This window comes from Ambystoma mexicanum, chromosome 1q (assembly GCF_040938575.1).
Source record: "Ambystoma mexicanum isolate Mex_15411 chromosome 1q, UKY_AmexF1_1, whole genome shotgun sequence".
Taxonomy (NCBI): Eukaryota; Metazoa; Chordata; class Amphibia; order Caudata; family Ambystomatidae; genus Ambystoma; species Ambystoma mexicanum.
The window spans coordinates 681114652-681137120 of NC_090922.1; positions in this window are offsets into that span (position 1 = coordinate 681114652).

Sequence of the window (22469 nt, forward strand, 5' to 3'; positions counted from 1 at the left end):
GAAAGGTACATGTGCCTTAGCCACCCTTCATACAGCCCTGATGGTAATATCAGAAAGTCATATCCAAGGAGCAGCAGGAGAATCGACTGGCATATCGGCAGCAGGGCAATCGGCTGAACAATCGACAGCACCCCAACAAATGACAACAGAAGCTCCAACTTACGAACTATTGTCAGAATATGAACTGAAGAAAAAACTTGTATGAAGTAAAAGGTCCTCCAATTACATCTCATCCAAATAATCGAAGCTCCTTGCTGAGATCCCGCAGAAATATAAGCTCTTTTCATCAGCAGAGACATTTTTCACCTCACTTCTTGTCCCGGGACTCCAAGCACGAACAAACGCCAAATGGTTGCAGATAGTGCGCTGGGAGCTCATCCAACTGGCTAATGATACTGTCCTAGATCTCCTCACGGCGATGGACGGTGGTGTTTGTCGAAAAATTGGGGGGGCGTGTTGCACATTCACGCCAACTGAAGATGCTTATAACGGGACACTCTCACATGTGATAAGAGCAGTACACAATCTAGGAGAGAGGATGAGAACAGAAGGAGGCCCAGAGGAAAGCACGTGGTTCGACAATCTGTTCAGTTGGATACCATCATGGGTAAACGTGGCAATGAAAATACTGATCCCCATCATCGTCTTTGTGCTCTTATTCTTCTGTGTGTGCCAACTGGGACTGTGGTGTTGTGAAAAAAGCATGCCTACCTCAGCTATGATGATGGTAACAATGGGCCGACCGACAACGGTAGCTACCATGATAGATGCACAAATACAAACAGGGGAATACACCACACCACAGTACAGGATGACAGCCATTTACAGGCAATATGAGAAAAGGGTTGATAATTTACACCACACAACAGTAAAGGAACCAACAGAGCTGCAATGGTACAGAGAAGTATGGGTGGACTTAGATGGAGATGGTGGGATTTACTTAATGTGTACACCAGACGAATATGCCAGAAGAGGGAATAGCTTAAGAAGCTTATGCACGGCGTGGATGCCAATAAAAGGCACCCCCGCGTGGGACGAGGCTGTGGCGGAGGCTGAGTACTACCGAAGGGAGAATGAAAAGTATAAAAAATATAAATATTCGTTACTTTAGATGTAACGAAAGGGGGGAATGTGTGGGAGCGAGGGGCCAACAGGCCCCTCTCTGCCGTCACTTCTCAGTACAAAACTCGGACCAAGTGCCTCCAGTAGGGGGTACGCCCCTCGCCCTTATGCGTTGTTAGCTTAGGGTTACATTTGCATAGATGGGACCACTGAGCAGGACACAGGGCATCCATTTTTGTACCCCCTTTCAACTCCATCTTGGTGACCAGGCCTCACTGCGATAGTACAAAATGCCTCTCTCCCTTTCTTTGCCGCAGCAGCTCAGAGCACATGGCCCCCACCCTTGTTTCCACTCTGACTGGAAAACTCTGCAGCTCCATTCTCACGCTGAAGCCGGAGATGCGTGCAACAAATAATACATGTAACACATCTCTTTTCCTCTGAGATCACTGTCCTGCATGTGAACCAACATGTGCTAAGCACATAGCTCGTTCATCTCCACAAATGTGTCCTTGCCCTCTTTCCCTTGCCATTTAAAACTTATTGCCATTCTAACCCTGTGTCCCTGCAGGATATTCCTTTCATGTGCCAGACCGCTGACCATGCTATGAAGCCCACTCAACAGACCCCCAACTAACATTAGATCCTTGCTGCAGTATATCGTGCCTAATACTAACAAATGCCACATACCTGAGATTCTTGTGAGACTAACCCCACAGTTCAATGACAGTATTATAGTGGTCAAGACCCTTAAACCCGCGACCTGTGTAAACCAAATGTAATAGATGATATAGACACCTGTGTGATTTGTATAGTGACATGATAAACTACTGAGGGTCTTTTGATCAACCATTATTTAGTGCATGCATTATTTAGAATGTATTCATTAGTTTAGATAGATAGTGACCACCGTGTTTCACAGCAAGCTGACCTTCATCGATCCGGAGCACAGATGTCTGATGTCAATCCCCCCACCAACCAGGCAACCAACCCGGAGGAAGAGATGACACCCACACCTGAGACAGTGTTCAACTGACCAATCCGGAATCGACATAGTATCCTATGTTAAGTGTGTCACCCTACTGTATAAAAATGTAATGTAACGATAATTTGTCAGAGTGCTCTCAGAGATCTAGATAAACATTTCCTTGAACTCTCGCAGCCTGCTCTTTTGTGCCTTATTCCCTGTCCAGGGCGTGTCTGTTTTATTCATTTTACACGTGTAAGTCAGGGAGGGCACAAACAGAAGCCTCCTATGCATAGTGGTTTCCTTATAATGTTCTGAGGTGGTACTGCAAATAATATGTAAGCACACAGATTGGAGTAGTTCATCTCAAATATAATCTACTAGCTGATATACCCAGTGTTGCCCGATATTTTCTTTTCTTAAAGGTAGTATTTGTTAGAAATACCTTAAGGTAGCTTTACGCTTTTTGGAAAGGCTCCCTAAGAAAGGTGAAAAAAAAAAAAACATTCACTACCTTTTTCGAATATTTCTCATTTGAAACAAGTTTTCTTATGAAGACTACACAACACAATGTATTGTTCTTCTTAAAATTGTTCTTCTACGTATAACTGTACGTGAGAACAACATGGTGATTCCTGAGCAGCATTATAGGTGACATGATGCTGACGGTGCCAACAACTATGAACTTAAAGTTCAATATTACTAAAGTACATGTCTATGGTAAGGCGTCTTTATGAACAACATTTTTTTCCTTCCCTTCCTGGTGAACACTGCCACTTGAGTTACGTTAGGCAGCAATTTTTTAACGCATAACATTGTGCCGTTACACAGCCTTGGTGAGTCAAGATTGGGAAGCAGCATGATGGGTGTGTGAGAAACCTGACGGTATTCACTCCTACTCCCCTTCGACCTTCTAGGCAGGTGGCCAGGGAAAACCATCGATTTTGGATCCTGCCCCTGGTGGTGGACACGTGAGGGTGAATCACCTGGGTAGAGGGTCCTTGGGGATTGGGAGTGTGTTACGATTAAACGAGAAATGGTATCCCCCTTATCCTAGTGATAACCAGTCTAACCATCCCCGCCCTTTATGGGTTACTGTAGATCAGCTCCACTTGTTTCCCCTCTAGGGGTACTTGACAATACTGAGTCGAGGAAGAAACAACTGAGAGTAATGAACACCATAGACTCTCCAATTGAGTACTGAGATGAGAAAGAAGTAACTGAGAGTAATTAACAACACTTTGGTACTGGGACAAAGAAGATGACTGCAAGGTATGAATGTCAGGCATGTCCTTTTAATCAGAGTCAGGCAAAACTGAATAATGCAACACACCTTCAGCCTATTGAAGAACCAGAGGTGCATGGAAGGAGAATCTGTGAAGTGGAAAGAGATAGAGACCCGGGGAACTTGGGCAGAAATGAGAAGGAATCCTCTGAAGACTGGAGGCAGCCATGGTGGGACCTGATATGCAGATGGGATGCTGGCCGATATCCCCAAGCCGAGGGGAGCCTCCCACGTGAAGTAGGCACACACAGAACTGCAGTGAGGCCAGAGCAAAGAAGACAGTGCGTCCAGTCTCGCAGAAGCCATAGCAAAGGAGAAAGGTGGCCAGAGCCACCAGAGGAAAACGCTGATAACTGGTGAGTTCTGTGGAAGTTACCCAGAAACCAGTGCACTCCGGCCGAGTGGCAAAAGTAGTGAGCAGCGCTGGGGGAATAAATGCTCCACCAATGCTAATATTAAAGAACAAACTGAAAGAAAGCAATAATCTGATAAAATTGAATAACAAATTGAAAGAAAGCAACAATCTGTTAATATTGGATAACAAGCTGAAAGAAAGTATCAACCCTGCTAATCTTAAATCACACTCTGAAATAAATAGTAAACCAAGTTGAATTAAGGACTCTGACTGTAGAGGTGAAGTCAAGTCAAAGAATACCGGCTGAGTCCCAGTTTGCCCAGAGTCTCTGTGTGTGTAATACCGTGAGTCCCTTTTCTGCTTTTACTAGTGGATTTGCATAAAGATTGCATTGCCGCGCGGAGCGCGGCGCGGAGTCCCGGCTGAGTCCCAGTTTGCCCAGTTCGCCCGAGTGCGTCCGAGGGCCGGGGGCCAACTTTATATTCAAGGGTCGATGGCTGCAATGCAGAAGGCCCCTGCGTTGGGGGGGCCTCAGACACGTCCTAAGACTTTGCTACAGCGTCGGATGCTTAATCCATGGACTCCCCTGCCAAACAATGCAGCGGTCGGCCAGAAGTCACAAGGTAAGCCTGCTACTTGCTTGAAGGAGGCCCCCCCAGCGCTTCCGGATCCTTCGGCAGCGCCTCTCCAATTGGTACAAACAACTGCACAGGTCCATCATGACGTTGCCTCTCTGGTTGAAAGCTGTGCGGTCAATGCCATTGATACAGCGGCGTCCGCAAGCACTAGTCTGGACCACAATAGGCTTAGCGCGACTATACATAAGCCCTTGTTAAAACCACTAACTATGCTTTCTCTTGCTGACCTTGTGCCGATGCCACTCCCGCTGCTGAAGTCGCCGTCAACGGAGCACGTGTTATCAAAAGTGGCTCCAGCCACGCATTCTCATCCTTTCAAAATGTTTTCGCCCTTTGATTTGACGGATGCAGAAATAATAAGTGCGATTTCTGCTACACAGGAAAAGCTCAATGTAAATGAGAGCCCGCTGGTTCGAGCGCACACTTCAACTACGCAACTAAAGACTACTGGACGCGTTGTCCTTCCGATGCAGAAGATCGCCAACTCCATGGGAGGCCTTTCTTCGACTGACTCTGTCCCTAGTGCTGTAAGCACTGGAGTTTTCAGTGTCCCTAGTGAACATCAGGAAAGTGAAACGGCCTCGTTGGAGCAATCTGGGGTGTCTCCAGAAAGTGTAGTGTCATGCCTAATAAACAAAGAAGGTGTCGGTCACTCTGGACTCTCAATGCCCCCATAATTTCACAAAACTCAACTCTGACGACACGGGCTGGTAGTGCTTTGAGCAAAGCCCCTGAAGGGCTAAAAATGACCGATGTAGACTTGAAACTTACGTCTTCTAGCGATTCTTGCACTACTTCAACACGGTCTCCTAATGATAAGCTTGCTCGCGCTATCACCCAAAACAAGATAGCACAAGATACTTCTTTGCTGCAGCTTTCGATCAATGACCGTCAGAAGTGCAGTGCCAGTCCGTCTTGCCCGCCGCAGAAAAAGCAGGTGCTTTTGTCTTCCATCATGTCAGCGCCGCCATCACCAAAATCACGACTGGAACTCTCTGGAGCGCAGGACCAAGGGTTAGCTCATCACTCTCTAGGCATGGTGAACTCATCTGAAGACAACAGCTTCACAAAAAGGCACAACGCAATTGATATCCTGCTAAAAAAGAATGCCCCATCAATAGCGCCAGTCACCCCTGCAAAAAGCACAACTTCTGTGAATGAGTCCTTACTTATTCAAACTCCGGATAAAGACTCTTTGAAAACACCGACCTCAAAAATAAACTTGTCTGCAGGTGCAGCCATTCAACTACACAATAACATTTTCGCTGCATCATCTCAGGCGATGATTCCGTTCGTAAAGCTCTATGAGACTTTAAACGAGACTATAAGAGACCAAGGTGCTCTCATTCTGAATCTTTCGACGAAATTGGACCAAATAGAGTCTTTCACCAAGCTCATCCAACTCGATGTTCAAGCAGGTAAAGACACAAGTTCATTCTGGCAATCTCGTCTTAATGATCTAGTGACCCTGCAACAAGAGCGACATGACTTACAGCTAAAATGTCTTTTAGAGGTGCTGTCCGAACTAGTACCTCTGTTAAAGTCAGGTCATAGTCCTAACCGGCCCAAATCTGATGTACAATGTTTCGCCCCATTTTTTTTTTTTTTTTTTTTTTATTTTATTGACTTTAGTTTTGTAAAGAAAAACCAACTTTTTTGTCACATTCGTTTCATTTGCAATCCCCAGCCCACGTCGTGCCATTATTCTAATTTCCCTTGTTTGGCAAAGCGTGGGCATAGTGGATCTTCTGAAGTCAAACCCTGACTTTGGCTGGCTAATGATTTATGTCAATATCATGTCCATAAAGTTAATCACGTTGCAAGTTAGTTGTACATTTCTTCCTGTTATCAGATAAGACCACCATTCTTCCATATTGCCATTTTTAGGGGCAAAGCGTTCGAGATGGAGGGAACGCTGTTCAGTAATTTGTGTGCATTCAATTATAAGATGTTTGATAGTTTCATATTCCTGCTTACAGAAGCGACAGTTTGCATCGATCGTCATAGGATCTTTTATTCTTCTTTTGTATAGCTTGGTGTTGTACAAGTTGAGGCGCAGCCTTAGAAATTGATTCCGATGGTATTGAGAGGGGAACTTGGACAGGTATTTCGGTAGGTTGCCTCTTTCCTGTTCACACAGTCCAAGATCTGCTCCAGAGGATAGGGCTGCACGCCTTTCCGCATTTTTTATCCACTTGTATTGCATGAATTTTGTTTTTGCCCGTTTTGGCATCTGTAGTATAAAAGGCATTTGTATGTTTGCTTCTTCCAAGATGTTTAATAGGTTTTCTTCCCAGCTTTTTAGCATAGATGCAGATGCGTCAGTTTTTTTTGTTAGCCAAGATTGTGTATGCAGTTTCTACCGGCACCATTCTGATTTTTCTCAGCAGTAGTAAGGATTTCCATTGTAGGGTAGAATGCAAGGAATCGAGGCCAAGTTCGTGTCTCACAGCCACCGTTGAGACACATTGAGGTAATTGAAGTACTTTTCGCCAAAAACAACCTTCAACTTGTGCCCATAGGCTTGCTCTACTGTTCCACCCTGTTTCACTTCCAAAACATATTGCTGGGATCACTTTCTGTTTTCACTTTCGCCCCATTACAAAACTTTGAGCAGGGGTCCAGGACTACGATGCAGACTATTGAACAATTGGACGCAACGACAGGCCAAACGGTTGGTGCAATACACAAATCGACGAGCTGTCACAGCGCTTAACCATCGTCTGTGGTCTGTGATGCTAATTCATCTGATTGCGTCCTCGAACATGTCTCCTCTGACATAGGCATACTATTAGGGGCTGCAATGGTACCCTCAGCTGATGTTACTCAGGCACAGAAAGCAACAACACAAGCACTTTCTCAGGATGGTGCGCCGTCCACATTTGGCATCTTTGTAGGCACGGCAAAATCTTTTGCATCGAATGGTACTGCCAAGTTGAAGGAGAAAGTGAAGCCCACCAAAATGACGTCTACAACCAAGAAAACAAAACTAGCAACTCATGCTGTAACAAAGAGCTTTATAAGAAACTTGTCGACTCCACCAAGGCCGGGGCTGTTCAAGCGTCCATCGAATGGAGCAAAGGTGCCCCCCTCATCACAGCATAATGCACCATCTTTATCATTGAACCATGGTGTCAAGCGTAGACGTTTAAATTCGAGTGACAGCACTTTAGCCAGTATGGTGGCAGCTGACGTTCATGATTTGTGCGACATTTCTATATATTCCCATCGTAGCGAAGAGGAGTCATTGCAACACTCTATTGAAGAACAGCCACTGGATATAAATCTGCCTATGAAATTTGACAATACTAGACTAAGCTGCCCACCCTCAGAGTGGCAAGTAGTCCAAGGTCGCCGTGCCTCCACTATGAAAAAGGAAGTTCTGTCTTCAAAGGTCATTTCTTCAAAACTGAACCCAAAATTTACAACTAATCAACATAGTAAACAGCGCTGCTCCCCACCGAGGTCACAGGACCAGCTGCTGCACCGCACAAAGGATAACAGGTGTAAGTTGAGACTGCAAAACATACTTAAGGATGATAATGATCTGAATCTCAACCGTGCAAATGTTCTGCGGTTATTTAAGCACATTCCACCTCTTCGACTGATTGAATCAGATGATATTAAAATAGTCGAGTATGTGACAGAAAGCGCCTCTGATGCGGTGCTCCTTCATATTGATGCCGCTGGGGTACGTAACACTCTTCTCAAGGCAGCTGAAGATTTTCTGCTATTCGGCTTTGACATCTCAGTTGAACCAGACGTGGCCAGGAGAAGCTCAAATCCGGTGCAGACAATTTATGGCTCAAAATCGAAAAAACAAACAGTTGTGACAAGAAGACTCTCGTCGGTCCGAGAAACAGCTGGGGCGGCAGAGACAGTCGAAGCAGGAATAGCCATGATTGGATTTGCAGGAATCAATCTGCTCGATCCTATCATGGAATACTCGTGGCTCTCAAAATTTGTTTCAGGACTTTGACATTCCATTGGACGATGTGTTTGTAATTTGTCTGCAGGAGACTTGGTTAGTTGATGCGCCAATCAGAGATGGTTTCAATATTTTTATCAATCCTGCAATACAAAATACTCAGGGCCGACCCTCGGCAGGACTCTTAACAATGGTTCGAATCTCACAAGTATGGTCTACTCCTATTTGTCTTATTCCTAATCCCTACGTCCAAGGTTTAATTATGCAAGCATGTTCAGATACTCTAAATACAGTTGCAACTCTGTTGATCATAAATTGTTACTGGAATCCGGCCAAAATAAATGTTACAGAGTTTACCACAGCAATTAGCTGTTTAATGGAAGAGGCAGCCATGCAACATAATAACTTGAGCATTATATGCTGTGGTGACCTCAATGGCTCGTGGTTTAAATACGATCTCCCAAATCAAGCTTATAGCCAGATTCCATATGTAGAGTTAGGCGAGAAAGAACAATGTTGGTCAGATATTATGGAGACGTTTGACTGCGTTTTGTTGAACGGCAATGTGTGTGGCGATATTCCAGCTCAGGCCACTTGGCATCGTGAATCCACGCACAGTATAATTGATTATTTCTGGGTGTCTAGTAACCTGGGGTCAAAGATTCTGACACTGCAATCACTGACAACGACTAAGAGCGATCATTCGCTGCTGAAAGTGAAATGTCTTCTGGCGGTATCTGATACTTTGTCCCCATACCCAGCAGCAGTTGAAGTAAACATGGGTGGAAATCGATTGAGACTGAGCGCAAATGAGATCCGTGCCCTAACGGCTAATCTAGGTGATTTGACTGACGCTGTGGAATACATTCCACTGCTACAGAATCATATCACCTCGATCAAAGACAGCGCTCAGCAATATAAGCTGCACACCCACCCTTTTGCTAAATTGCTGGATGATAATAAGAAAGTTCTAAGAAAAGATGTCCGTAAAATAAAAATGCAAAAAAATGTATCACCTAAGACAATGTTGGAGAAAGTGAAGGCCAGACGAGCTATTTATAGAAACTGGTTGAAATCCCACAAAGCGATTGTAGAACAGGATTCTGCCGAGATTATGATGAAACTCATGGTTACTAAGAACACACGCGACATCTGGTGAATATTAAATAAGGGCCCCTTCAACGGTTCCAATTCTACGCAGAACACAATTTCTGGGGATACCTGGTGTAAACACTTTGGGTCAGTGTTCAATAGCCAGCTGAAGATTCCTAAATGGAAATCAGTGGCTAGATTGGGTTCCTGGGATGTCCAGATGTCGCTGTCAGACATCATTGACGCTATTAAGGCACTAAAAAATTCTCGTGCTGCTGGTCTGGATATGATAAGTAATGTCAGACTAAAAAAAAATCCAGAGATCTGGGCACCTTTCATTGAGTGTTTGTTTCACAAAATCACAAAATCCAAGTGCTTGCCTAAATCGCGGCTAACAGCAATCGTAATTCCAATCCATAAGAAAGGCTGTTGGGACGCACCTGAAAATTATCGTCCCATTGCCCTATTGGACACTATTGGAAAACTCTTTGTTTCCAATTTGAGATGTAAATTGGTGAGTTGGGCTAAAAAGGCGGGAATCCTTGACATCCGGCAAACTGGATTTTCAAAGGGTACAGGTGTGGAAGTCAACCTTTCGATTTTGACAGCTCTGAAATATCATGCATTACAGAGTAAAACCAAATTGCATTTAGCCTTCATAGACATGAGGCAAGCTTTTGATGGAGTCAACCGGCAGATGCTATGGGCCAAACTAATGAATTGGAAATGTCCTATGGCCCTTCTAAACCCAATAATGGCACTACATACGGAGACCTCTTTTAGAGTACGCCTTAACAAACAAGGCATATTATCTGACAGCATTCCAACGACAAGGGGTGTCAAGCAAGGCTGCCCATTGGCCGCGGATTTGTTCAAACTATTTTTGGCAGATCTCCCATTATTCTTGGAGCAAGCACACTGTTTCCCTCCACGTCTAAACGGAACTCCAGTTCGGTATATTGCGTATGCTGACGATCTCGTTCTGATTGACAGAACACAAATCGGCCTTCAACGTCTGCTAAGTTGCCTGCATGAATATATAGTTGCAAATGAATTGGCCATTAACACAGATAAAACTAAAATTGTGTCGATTGGTTCATTAACGAGTAGAAGAGATCGTGCATTTAAATGGGCGGTAGGTGGTCAACAGTTAATGTCCGTTAATTCGATTCGCTATCTAGGCATCAAATTCAACAGTTCAATCGGGGAAGTCCAATGGCTAAATGCGTTGAAACTGAAAGCAGTAAGACTGGCACTGCAAGCAGCCCTGATCAATAAAAACTTTGGTAAATTTTCATTATCCCCGGTGATAATGTTTTACCGTCAAAAGGTTGTTCCTATTTTAACGTTTGGTGCAGAGGCGGGATGGAACATCAGTGAACAAAATTGGAATACTGTAGAGGGTCTTTTTTGGAAACGGGTTTTTAATCCCCCAAATTGTATTCCAATTATTGCAATACGCCACGAACTTTCGTTAAATTCTCTTTTCTCAAATGTGCTTTGGAAGTCCATCTCACTTTGGCGCAAGATGAGAGAAGTGGGTGGTGCGCCAGCATATAGAATATTTACCGCCTCCGACGATTTGAAAATTAGTAACCTGTTGGCACAATGGAGCTCAAGAGTGCAAGAGTGGATTGCAGCAGCCGACATTAATTATTTCGACCTGTTCTCACGCCCAAATGTGGCAAAAAGAAAATTTGAATCTTGGGCATGGATCATAAATGTGGAAAGATACTCAAATCTTGATCTCTCCAATAAGTTAGGTAATGCTAAAAAAATTTAAACTGTCAACAACCTTACCTCCTGCAGTGCTACAATCACCATTATCGGGAACAATTTCTTTGTTTCCGCTTAAATACGTTGAATACGAAAGAAATTCTTTTCCAAAGAAGGCAGCCTGCTATAAACAACAATCTATGCCGTTTCTGTGAGGAATCGGTTGAATCATTGAAACACCTGATTATAAGCTGTCCAGCAATTGTTAATTTACGTTCTGTCCACCTTTGCGAATATGCCCCGCTAAATGATGATATGATCACCTGGTGGTGCCTGATATCCTCAGGCCAAAACATTAAACATGTTTGTGCGGTTGTAAATTTGATGAACGCTCTCTTGAGATGTCCCCCGTAATCAAGAGGGGTGCTAGGTTGATGCTCGAAGTGTGTAACTGTTTAACTGATAAGTCGAATGTTTAATTGACTTTGTCTGTCTGTTTGCTTGACTATTAAGTGCCTTATATGTTACGATGTTGCGTAGAAGAACTTTGTGGAAAGCATAACAAGACATAATGATGATGTTGATAACAATGATTTGTATTGGACGTTTAGACGATTTAAAACAAAAGTCTTCTTTTCTTTTCTTATTTCCATCTTGGTGTTGGAGAGAGAAAGGAGAAGAAACTGTAGCTTTTCAATAAAAAAATAAAAAAAAGAAACTGTTTTTGAAACTACATTAGAGAAACTATTGGTTTATTGCATATCAAACTACTAAAACCCCAAAACCATGCTTAAAGGACAGTAACCTATGTAATTGGAGGAAGCTAAGCATGAAGGGGGATGAGAAGGAGAACTAAGTGTTCCTGGCTGCGTGACCTGTGATGGCTGACAGCTGCTACCCAGACCAGAGAACCCCTATGTGTTGAAAACGAAAACTACCATTGGTGCATTTAAAGCTTGGGGAAGGAAACCCTGAGCTCTGAAGCATTGTTGGAACTTTTCTTAAAGACGGAGCATCAAGATATTCCTTTGTGTGATAATTGTTACATTGGACTTTGGCAAGGGGACCCTGAGACTGACTGCAAGGAAACAGTATTGAACTTGGCGAAGCGAATACTGAGAAAGGTGTGGAACTATATTAACTTAAGTCCCAGAGTCCAGGAGAAGGTAACTTGAACCATGCAGTGAACTTGTTTGTACTTGGGGAATAGTAGCTGAAGAATAGGTCTACGTTGGAAATAGCTCAGAACTTTACTTTTTGGAACAATGTTTAGTTTATGTAAACTGCAGTTAGGGTAATCAGAAGTTGAGTGTGCTTGGACTTAAATGAATTATTAGAAAATAGATTAGATTTAATTGCTGGTAGGCTGCAGTGCTGGTTAATATAGGTCCTACCCTTGACCTAACAGATATAACCAAGTATGTGCTGCTAACTAGCACTTGGGACTAAGCATACATCAGTTATGTAGAGAGTAATGACAGAGTATTGTATATCACTTGTAAATGTATTGAAATAAATGAGTCTACAATATTGAAATGTTCATTTAACAAAAATAATACCATATATCATAAACCAATTGTTTCTCAACAGTTAGCAAATCCTTGCTTGTTGGATACAAATCACAGGTTTATGCTTTCACAATTACAATTTGTACAATGTCAGCAACCATTTGTGTCCAATTACAAACATAAAAAGGAAATGATTTCCAGTATATTCAACAGCCTATCATCATTGTTCTTCAAAACCTTAATACACATACACATATTGTCTTCCTTTAAAAAGCCAGCAGCCGACACGTGTTTCAACCTATGGTCTTTCCCAAGGCTAACACTTCCGCTGTTACGATAGTACAGTATAAAGTATAGAAAATATCTGAACTTATTTGTCAAACAATGAGTCAATAAGGATTTTAAAAATAAAATAACCTAAAATACAAATAGGAGAAGAGAAAGGACAAGAACAAACACGAAGAAAAAGAAAAAGAAAAGTTCAAGGCTTAATTATAAGTAATTCTCCAACAAACAATTAATACATGTCACCTAATTGTATTAACACCATGTTATCACCTCAATTTGTGCTTATGGTGAAGAAACCAAAATGCACAACTCACAGATCCACTCTGTCCCCTTGTTCCCCTGTTGCACAGATTCCTCCATTCCAAATTCACCCATGCACTGTCGCGGAATTTGCATCATCGCAGGAACAAGAAGCATGGTGGCGGCCATCTTTGAAAAATGAATCCAACCTGAATCACTCCTTTCTTGCAGCCATCCAAACCTGAAAGTCACTGTCAGCATGTCTCAGGAGCGGACCTGAGGGAAGGTGCCAGAAAACCAGCGCCAAAAGCCAAAATGTAGTGACAGAGAGCTGGTGGTCCTCACAGATGAGATATTAGCCCACTGTGAGAAGCTGTGTGGGTGCAGTCAGAGCAAGACCTCAGGCCAGTGCAAAACCACCATCTGGCTGGCCATAAGCCAGAAAGTAACTGAGGTAGGCAGTGTCCCCCATGCCGCAGGGAACTGCCACAAGAGATGGAATGACCTAAGGGTCAGGGCGCAGGGACATCTCTCTAAACACCAGCAGGAGGCCATGGCAAAAGGAGGCAGTACCATCATGGGAGGAGGAGTGTAGTAGTATGCTCGACAAGAAGGGTATCGAGGGAGTCGGTGGATCGGATGCGGGTGCTAGCAGCCAGGTGACAAGAGGTGAGTAATGCCCCCAATCTACACAGCAAATGACCAAGCATAAATGTCAGCCTATCACAACATGATGCAGTGGACAGGGACACATGTCAGCAGACTCAGCAGCTGGGCCGGCCAATCAGGACGAAGTGATGGGGTGCCACATCAGCCACCTTCCACAGCTGCCTGGGGATAGGGCACCAAGTGCACCCCTGAGTGCCTATGCACTGTGGAGGTATGGCAAGTGACCAATTCAAGTGCAATGCACCCCACGCCCCTGCTGGTGCACCCTGTGCCAGCAGGATTGTGGTGCGCGAGCAACCATGACACTGCGCAGCAGTTACACCAACATGTTGCAGGCCCAGTTGGCTTGTCCGATGCTGGCATGGCGGACAAGCTCTATGGAAGTACATGACCCCCTGCATAGGTATATCAAGCCAGACACAAAACAAGATAGTGCACCACTGCTGGCTGCACAGCAGTATCCGATAATGCCATGGCAGTGGTATAGGCAAAGCTACCATACCCACTCCCAGAAGGCGTGTTTCACCGGGGGAGGGAATGTGGAGGCATGAAGACATTTGACTGTCCCATGTGCCACTATTACTAAGGCTGTGCCTGTATGCTAACCCTTGCCATGAGAGCTTGCCGCAACCCTACAGGACCACATTCGTGCATGGAGTACCAAGTCAGCTGCCCCTACATGGGCATCCTGCCTTCACTTTCCACAGGCCAAAGGCCACCTGGCCATGGGTCACACACACATACCTGTGACCATTCCCACAATGCTGCGGCCGCAGGCAATTTTCCAAGAACAGCCATACCCATCTGGCCAAAAGGGTGGACAGTCACCCTGTACAACAGCATATGTGACTTTCTTGCTACCCCATGTGAACGCACCATACCTGACAACCTTTTATTTGTCCCCTACTGGCCCTCAGGCAGCTGCAGAAGAATCCGAGGAAGATGGGGGGCAGGCCCATCGGGAAAAGATGCCTCCAGATCACCACCCATGTAGAGCAGCCACATGCAACAACAAAGCATAAGTCCTTCCAGGTCACACTTGGACCCAGCAAGGCCAAGCCTACTGGTGGCAGTGTAGGCCCTGAGCCAAGCCCACATGCCACCAAAACAACCAGAACCACTGTCACACATACTGCACCCACACAGACAGCTGCAGTGGCCAACACTTAGGACACACCTGCTGCCAGCGGTTTCAATGACACCTGAGCCTGATGTGGACATCCCTCATATGGCTCGCCAGGTTTCAGCCCTGACCCTCTGCAGAGCCCCTAATGATAGTTAGTGCACTGTAATTCATTAAAATAGTTGAACTACATCAATGCAAGGACATTCCTCATTGTGTCACTGTTGTATTATTGTGTTGTATTTATTAATGTATGTGAGTGTCCCACAGTGGTGCATGGTATGTGCCATGTGCTTGTCTCAGAAAAATTGTCAATCAGTCCATGGCGAGCCAGTCGGCCATCCCTGACATTGTCTCTGACAATTCCTGCAGATGTCTTTGCCTCAGGCACTGTATCCTCATGGGTTGGTATGTCTACATCAGGAGGTAGGGGGACATTCCTCTGAAGGCAGATATTTTTCAGCATGGCACACACAAGCACAATGCTACCCACTTTTTCTGGTGTATACATAAGGGCACCTCCTTTACGGTCCAGGCAGTGGAAACAACCCAGTCTGGAGAACAAAGGTATGCTTTAAACACAGACAGGTCCTGCTGTGTGTGTGATTGTAGGCAAAATACTGTGGTGTTTGTGGATCAAGCACGGGTGTCATGAGATAAGGCAGCTGCGGGTATCCAGAATCACCTGCATGGAGAGAAGCACGGCCATAAGTCACAGTGTATTGTGTGGGGGTGGCGTTTCATGGCATCATTGCAATGGACATCATGTGCATGCATTCATTGCGTGGCATGTGCCTCTTCAATGTTTGTGCATCTGTATCACGTGCATCATGCATTGCATTTTCTTGACATGCACCCTGTTCCCTTGCAGTTGTTATATCATGTGTCTGTCAGTGCCATGTCATGCTGACATGGTGGCCATCGTGTGCCAGTGTATTGGACTCATGTACATCGCTGGATGGGTTTACTATTGGCCCTCCATAGGCTTCTGGGTGCAGTGGATCTGCATTGCAGGTTGAGTGTACATGGATACTTGGCTGTGGTACGGGCAGATTTAATGCTGTGTGATGTAGTACTTTCTGTGACATTGATTAGGGATATTACATGATGCATTGCGGTACCTGTAGTGATGTGTGTGTTTGGAGTTGATGCTGTCTATGTACATCAGCTTACCCATCTGGGCATGTCGGAGATGTGCATGTTCCGTGAGCTGTACTGTGGCATTAGTGTGGGAGGTGGGCAGGTCCGACTTGAACATTCACTTGTCGTGGCATGCTTTGTGGTATTTTTCACATGCCCCCCCATGTCATCGGATGCATCACAGTGCCTCTCTGCTGACAGTTTTACTAACCCACCATCCACATCCGTTATCCCCTGTGCCTCTCCATGTGTCCAGGTAGTGTAGGACCATGGTAACTTGGGTGGAACCAGGGTAGTGGGCTGTGAGAAATCAGAAGATGTCTCACCCACTAGTCCATGGGCATCTGTCATCCAGGTGGCCAGGACACAGCCATCGCTTTTGGATCCAGTTCTTGGGGGTGGACCAGTGCAGGAGGATCACCTGGGTGAGGGGTCTTCTGGGAGTGGGAGAATGGATGGAGAGACGCGGTATTCCCTTCCCTGTATCCCCTTCCCTGTAACACCTTTACCCCATTCTACGAGGTAGGATATTTAGAAACTCAACCCCCTCACCCCTCTTTACAACATGAACACTTTCTCATGGACAGCCCGCTATGAGAGAAAACAGACTAACACCTCAGCAGTATACCTGATGTGTCTAAATACAATGGTCAGGTGAGGTCAGGCAATTACTGACCATCACACAGACCTTACTTTCATTATTCCTCACCACACAGATAAAAGGCGGAGCACGAGAGCACAGTCTGAGTGAGGCAAAGCACATGAGGAAACAGCAGTTTCAAGATGGCAAAGACGGCGCAACAGAAGGGGATGTCAAGGAGGGAAGCTCCCTTGACCTTTTCGACAAGGAATCATTACTTTCCAAAGACCTTGAGAATAGAAAGTGTAAGACCAGGAAACCAGGCTGAAGAATCCTACATAGTGTGTTGGAGATACCCGGGGCCCTCTCACGTCAGTAACCAAGGCAGGGAGAATCCCCGGCCACCATGGTACCATCCTTGTCTCCAAAAACAAAGCAGCTTCAGTGAAGTCAACACAGCCGCTGAGTTGGGGAGACCGATACAAGACTGGTCTGTGTTGAAGCCAAGGTTGTAGGCTGCAATAGTGTATGGAGTGTGCTGGAATGGACATTGTTAAAACATGTGTGATAAGAGACAAAAGTGAAGTTGAACTGCTGATGAATGATTGAACTTTAAAGCAAGCTACAATACCTTTACAGAGGGGTCAGGCACTGCGTGGGTGCGCAATCGAAGGTCTCTGTAAGGTACCCAGTTGGGAAGTGACAAAAGTAGATACATTTGGTCCGAGCCTGATGGATAGAGACCAATTGAAAGAGAATTAATATATGTGAATCAAAGTGGTCCTGCAACGGTTTCAGCAAAATCGCACACAAAGTCAAAAGTCTTTGATATTGATAGAGAAAGTTTGGAAAAGGGCATGAATTTGGTCCGAGCTCAGCAGAGGGAGGTCAATTGAAGATTTTGTGTTAAAGTGGGTCTGAGCATGGCAAAGGACGATGCAGGGTGACCAAAAAATCACCCGAGCAGGTGTATAGTGAAAATTCTGAGAAGAAAAGAACTTTAATATTTTGTTGTGTTACATCAAGCCCTCTGAAATAAGAGACTTTGAATGGCAAAGAGACTTTAGCACAGAAGGCCCTGACGTTGACGTTCTGAACTGCATCCTCGTGCAAGAGAATCCAGAGAGTGTGCTAAGCTTGAGTGTGCCACCTTGTCCCGTGCTGAAAACATAGGGAAGGGAAGCCAATGGCTTGAATATCCTGACATACCATTTCTTGAACACTTTTCTTTTGCATAACATTGTTTCCCACAATATTTGTATTTTGATCTAAGAATTGGCAATAGGTCTATTAGTATAGGCCATTTTATTTTGACAGACTCGACTAGGACTGCATTATTATGTTTTGATGGTCGTAGCTTTCTCCCATCTTTAGATTTAGGATTAGATAGGCGTTTTTCAAACCCGATTGAAGCTCTATAAACTGTAGAACTGTTATCACTTGGGTATGTCTTACTATTTGATACCATGCCTTCCTTACAGAGTATAACTGTGGGTGATGTACAGGTTGGGATCGGAGGTCACCTGCACGTGCAATGAGTGGTAGTGCTTCCTGTTGCAGTACACTGCTTTGTGGGACTGGGGGGGGCACCAACGCAACATGGGTACAGTCCAAGCCTGCAATGACATTTGGCATTTGTGCAACAGCATAGAACTGTGCCTTCATGGCGTGCATCTGTGGTGGGCAGTGAGACGTGGCATGTGAAATGCCGCAGGAGAGCATCCAGTACCTGTACTAACACTGCACTTAATGTTGGCTATGCCATGTTGTGCATCATGGCCACAGAGTACTGGAAGGTGCCGGTTCCTAGGAATTGTAGGACGTACACTATATTTAGCATTGGGGGCACAGATGTTGATCATGCTCTCTATGTCGCCAAGGATTGTGGTGAGCAGCTCAGTTATTTTCTCCCTGTTGAGGTGGTACAGGGTGACCAACTGACTGTCAGTGAGATTCCAGAGTGAGGGTATGACCCTGGGTATTGGTGCACACCTTGCTTGGACTTTCCTCCTCGTCATCCTCCCCTGTGCACCCTGACCCCTGGTAAGTTTGTCCTGCCTCTGTACTTCCAAACGCAGCATGAGCAGCTGCATGTCCCATCTGGCAATGGCTAGTGGCAGCATGGTGTTGGGAATTGTGTTTGGGGAAGGCGTGCGACTTATATAGCCTTCTTGAGTGGACTAGGATCACCTGTGGCTTAATTTCTGACACCTGTATTCATTTACCTCCACCTGGAGGCTGGGGCTAATTATGCCATGTTTTCAGCGGTATTACTGTTGTATTTTGGTGCTAGTACCACTATGCTGAGTCCTCTAATGCAGCAGCAATTGTGTTACTTGGTACCACTCAGATTCCGCCAGCTGTAAATGCGCTGGCTGTTTTTGCACCGACTTTAATAGCGCTGGCTGTTTTACAGGCTCATCAACAAAGCACAGGAACCAACACATTCTTAGCCAGCTTTGACCACCACGCATGCGCAATGTCCATGATGATCATGCCATTGCAGGGGCACCCACACACTGCATTAGGTGAAAGATATGTGTTTTTTAATCAAAGTTTAATTCTTTCAAACTAGCGTAGAAACAAGGGGGGCATGCTAGCCCCTGGCATCCAAATGTACCATGTATTAGATATGGTACTTCACAATTTCTTTGTTTACGGGGTACCAGTTTCAAGTCAGGAAGGTACAGTAAGCACTAAATATATAATAGGAAACTGGTTACCCCTCCCTTAACATTACACACAGTGTGTAGTTGCACTTCTTTGATGCTTCACTTGCGTCAGTATTCAGACAAACAGAGGAGTTTCTTATTCAAAATATGAATGTATTCATTTTTTACTAACTTTTTTTGTTATTTATAATAACATCCATGGTTCAAAACCATTATACAAAACAAATATTTTTAATACCAATTAATTCAAACAAACTTCAATACTCTGAAAATATTTGTGCCTAGCGGTTAGTACGATGTGACTTTGACAACTTGTAACACACTATATCTTCAGTACAATTTTGAGATACCAAATACAATGTATGCTCCCAGCATTGGTCACGGAATACAATTTTGACCTATTCAAGATCTTTACTTAGGTTTTTACGACTGTCATAGAATTATTATGGTGCTCAAGCAACAGAATTCATGTGTCCTTTGTGGAAGAGAAATCGGCTAGTCACTCCAGCCTTGTGTTTCAGCCCCTATGCCAGGATACGTTTTTCCAAATGTTCTTGGTCAGTTGCTTAATGGGCCTTCATCAGGACGGGACTCTGATTTTATGTTCGAGTCAATCGGACATAACCCGATTTTTTCAAAGCGTACACTCTAAAATACAAAACATAAATACTACTTAAAACTGCTACGCACAGCTCCTTTGATGCAGTGTGAGCTTTCATGTGATTTCTTCTATTTGAAGCTCGGTCAACAATTTGTGCCACTTCCAGAAAGACCATGATTTTGAAATTACTGACCTTGTAGAGGACACACTTCTACTATGGGATCTGATGCCCTTGATGTGCCTGGATTTGTATTTTTTTTAGAATCTCTTCTTTTCATTTCTACAAAATGGTATACAAAACACTGAGTTACACTGTTAAAAGCAGAAATAAAAAGAAGAGATTCTATAGAAAACAAAAATTGTCTTCTGGTTAATTGTAGAACCAGACCACACAATAAGGGATCTTTGTTCTGTTTAGGAAAATGGTACAAAGTTGTTGGCCGTACTTCAAATTGAGGAAAAGCACCTGAAAGCTCACCCTGCATCATACACTTCAAGAATAAGGTCAGTGGTTTGCGCCACAGGTAAACTGAGTACACAGGGCTCAACAGAGGAGCTATGCACAACAGTTCTAATTCATTTTTATGTTTTGTATTTTGGAGTGTCTTTTTTGAAAAATTGAAGGATTATCCGACTGACTCGAACATCAAATAAGAGTCTAGTCCCGACGAAGAGCCATTAAATACCTGACCAAGAACGTTTGGAAAAACGTATCCCGGCATAGGGGCTGAAACATGTGTCAACAAAAACATGGCTGGAGTGACTAGCCAATTTCCTTTCCACAAAGGACACATGAATTGTGTTGTTTAAGTACTATAATAATTCTATGACAGTCGTAAACACCTAAGTAAAGATCTTGAATAGGTCAAAATTGTTTTCGGTGCTCAATGGTGGGAGCATACATTATCCTTGGTATTTCATCTTGACCGCTGTTTTGACATCCGAGAAGTATGTCAAAATTGTACTGAAGATATGGTGTGTTACAAGTTGACAAAGTCACATTGTACTAACGCCAAATATTTCAAGAGTGTTGAAGTTTGTTTGAATGAATTGGTATTAAATATATTTGTTTTGTATAATGGTTTTGAACCATGTTATTATAATTAACAAAACATGTTTTAGTAATGCTGAAAGCAAGTGAAGCATCAAAGTAGTGCAACTACACACTGTAATGTAAAGGGAGGAGAATCCAGTTTCCTATTAAATATTTAGTACCCAAATGTGCCAGTCACCAGTGGTGGCTGGTGAGTTCTTTTATTTGGGGGGTGTAAATATTTGCCACAAGTACGTACGAGTTACCAAGCAAGGGAGCCCAAGCCAATTAAATGCTTTTCAGGGGTTCTCTCTCCTGAAAAACTGTTTTGAATAATGGGTTAACAATGTACATTATACAGAAAAATTTCTGTAGAAAACTGAGTAAAAAGCCAGAAAGTTGCGATCGGTTTTGCAGGGTAAATCATGGAAGCATCCAATAGATCAAAGTCACGAACAATGCACAGCAGCATTTCCCAATACATCTTCATGCCTTTCTCCACAATATATGGCAATATAAAAACAATTTGTATGCTGGATGTGTCCATACCTTTCCATGCCTGCTGCACCATTATATGGCAGTATTCCCACATAGTAACATACTCATGTTTGCTTAACTCACAATGCTACTAATGATACTATACGAAAACGTGTCCAAACTTGCTCTGCAAATATTTGCCAGTATCCCCACATAGGAACACACTCCTATTGGCTGTGCCATGCCACAATAAGAAAACATGTTCAAACTGGTTCCAATGTGGGTTAGCCTAGACACGTAAGAACACTTATCATGCGTGCTTTATGAAAGATTCTCAGTAAAATAAACGTCATGCCACAGTAGGAAATAGCAAGGCTAGCGGCACTAAAATGCCAGTCTTGTCAAAGAACACTTTTCATGCTTGCTTTATCATAGTTTCCCAGTAAAAAAATGTTATGCCACAGTAAAAAACGGCTAGACTGTCTACATCAAAATGCCAGTCTAGTTACATAATAACACTTATCATGCTTCCTTTATCATTGATGTTAAAGTCTAGACTAGCTGCACCAAAATGCCAATCTAGCTACATAACAACACACGTCAAATTAGCTTTGAACAAAAATGCCAGTAAAGCATGCCATGCCACTTAAGGAAACAGTGCTCCAGTGCAACCAGCATCCCCCACTGACTCGCACACCAACATAATCACATTCATATGCATTTATCCACCAGTCATTCACCCAGACACCTTCTCTCACATTCACTCATGATACGGGCACCCAGAACATTCACACTGCATTCTCCACATGGGCACCACCCAGAACATTCACACAAAATCATATTCATAGCCATTCACCCACCAGTCACTCAACCACGCACATCCTTTCACATTCACACTCTGTTCTCCCACCCAGAGCATTCACACAGTCACATTCATACCCATTCACTCACTAGTCACTCATCCATACACCTGTCACATGCATTTACACTCTATTTTCTACATGGGACCCCCCCCATAACATTCACATACATACACAATCACATTCATACCCATTCACCTTCCAATCATTTCCCCATGCACCTTCTGTCACATTC